Genomic DNA, 2998 nt, shown 5'->3' with positions numbered 1-2998 from the left:
ATCTCCATCAACTGCAAGATGCTATCCTATCAATATGTATATTTCTTTGTTTTCAAAAGCATTTCCTGAACGGCAGTTACTAAGTCAAACTACCAAATATGTAGCTATGGAAACGAGCACAACTGCAGATGATGGTGATGCCCAGCCATCACAGCTTCCCTTTCCCTCTATGACAAGTGTGGTCACAATTTTGTCAACAGAAAATAACAAGGGTGGATCCCTAAGCTCTGCATCCCTCCTAACCCCCACATCAAGCTTACCCACAATCCCCCCTTCCCCAAACAATAAATTAAGCCACCATGACCCCTTGCCCCCCCCCCCCCTCCCCATGGAAAGCTCTGTCCACCATCTATTTCCCCCTCCCCAAATATGACTGCCACCATAACCCACTGCCTAAAACAAGTGGGAGCAGCAGAAACCATCATACCCCCTTCCCACCCACCAAATGAGAGATGCCAGCTGCACCTAACATGGCTGTAAGGGACAGAGCAAAGACGCCTTTAGGGTAGATGTGCTTGAGTAGTATGATGTTGACACGTAGCAGAGCAATATCTAATGCAAGAGGCATTCCATGCCTGTAAACATGGCAGATTTTTTTAAATATTTTTTTTCCAACAGGGGTAGACCTTTATAAGTGGTTCCCATTTTTCTAAGATCAATATCGTATTGTCTATCATTTTTAATTGTAAGCACTTAAGGGGTTAAGTGGTTAAGGGTGGTGGTTAATGATGTACCTCCTGTGGGAGGTTGATATAGCTGGCATTAAAGTGAACCTGAGGTGAGAGTAATATGGAGGCTGCCATATTTATTTCCTTTTAAGCAATACCAGTTGCCTGGCTATCAGAATCAGAATCATATTTATTTCGCCAAGTACAACGGGGGTTGTACCCGGAATTATTTTTGGATCCTGCTGATCCTCTGCCTCTAATACTTTTAGCCCTGAACAAGCATGCAGCAGATCAGGTGTTTCTGACAATACTGTCAGATCTGACAAGATTAGCTGCATGCTTGTTCCTGGTGTAATTCAGCCACTACTGCAGCCAAATAATGTAGATGAGCAAGGCTGCCCGGAAACTTGTTTTGTATAATGTGCAATCACATTACACATATCTCACTCCTATTATGTCTCAAATTCTCTTGTTCAATCAGTCCCAATGTCATTTTTATAATGTACAGATGCGACTGGATGTGGTGAGAGATATGTCTTTCGCCCAGATATTTTCTTGCAAAAAGGTGGTGCCAGTAAAACAGGATCTCATCTACAAGTATGATTGATTAAATCCCCAAAACAAAGGCCCTGTTCTGCTCCCACTATATTGCATGCAAAAGGGGAGTCCCAATGACATATGTTCTCATTAGCAGTTTAAGATGACGTTCTGGTCATCCACTCAATTCTTTAATGTGCTACATCTGTAAGGGACAGCCAGCATCCCTGGTAAGGAGTGACAAGTAGGCGTGGTCTCATGGAACCTGTGTGAAACCCTATTATAGTGGGCTTTCCCAAACTGTACAAGTGACATTCACAGGAATTCACGTTTAGCCAAACATGGATAGTAACTTATTTTGGAGGAGAACAGCAACTAGGCTGGTGGCATTCAGAATCTCTCTCTGGCCTATTTAATGCCTGGTACACACAATGAGATTTTCTGGCAGATTTACTGCCAGATCGATTATTTCCAACATGTCCGATTGGAATTCCGATCGATTTTCTGTTCACTTCCATGGAAAATCAAAAATTAGATCAGACATGTTGGAAATAATAAATCCGTCAGTAAGTTTGCCCGAAAATCTCATTGTGTGTACCAGGCATAAGACACATTTGGATAAATCTTTAGATTTTTTTTTTTTGAGTCACTAAAGGTGCGTACACATGCACTACTACATGCAATCACAAGGAAATCCTACAAAGAAATTCCAGGATAGACTACGCTCTTTACTCAGGAAAGGAGTTGAGAATAAATATTTGAACCAGAAACTAGGTGAACAACTGTTTGTTGAATACCACGGCATCCCGTGTGGTATTTTTTGCCAAAGATACATATCTAGACCACACCCCCAGACCCTTCTTGGAGGGAATACCCTCCTATTTGAAGGATTCAAGTGCTGTGTTGAAAATAGTTGATGAATGGGAATTGAGTTCAGAATTTAGCTTGGCTAGTATCGATGTGGTTAATTTGTATGGAAGTATCCCACAGGAAAAGGGAGTAATTGCAGTTGAAGAAATTTTACAGAGGAATAATAAAGATGCAGGGTATGTCTCCTTTATAGGAGAGTGTCTTACTTGGGTATTGAGTTCAAATGCCTTTAAGTTTGGGGGGGGGGAATGGTTTCAGCAAGTGACGGGAACAGCGATGGGGACCCCTGTGACCCCTGTTCTCGCCAATCTGTACCTCTCCCTATGGGAGAAAGAGTATATTTACAGTTCTAAGAATCCATTTAGAGATCTTCTGGGGGTGTGGAAAAGATACGTGGATGACATATTGGTAGTTTGGGGATCGACCAGGGACAAATTTGGAGAGTTTGTACAATATCTACAGGATAATGCTTTTGATTTATCATTCACGAGCGAATGGGGAGGAAATGAAATCACATTTTTGGATTTGAGATTGGTGGTGGAGAATGGCACTGTGGTAACGGAGGCATATAGGACGCCGACGGCCACAAACTCGGTTTTACATGGGGAGAGCTACCATCCTAGACATACAATTGAAGCGATTCCTTATAGTCAGTTTGTAAGGTTACGCAAAAACAATTCGGAGTTCACCAGTTTTATGGAGCAAGCCCTAGAATTAAAAGCAAGGTTAATGGCTCAGGGCTTTCGAGAAAATAACATACAACAGGCTTTGGAAAAAGCCTCAAGGTTGGATCGAGCAGGATCGCTCAATTACAAGAAGAGAAAAAAGGGGAAAGATATGTTTTCTTTTGTTTTTGACTATAATCCAATGTCTAGGTGTATAAAGGAAATTATTCATAGACATTGGCCAATTTTGAAGGATGA

This window comes from Hyperolius riggenbachi, chromosome 2 (assembly GCF_040937935.1).
Source record: "Hyperolius riggenbachi isolate aHypRig1 chromosome 2, aHypRig1.pri, whole genome shotgun sequence".
Classification (NCBI taxonomy): domain Eukaryota; kingdom Metazoa; phylum Chordata; class Amphibia; order Anura; family Hyperoliidae; genus Hyperolius; species Hyperolius riggenbachi.
This window is presented reverse-complemented; position numbering follows the sequence as displayed.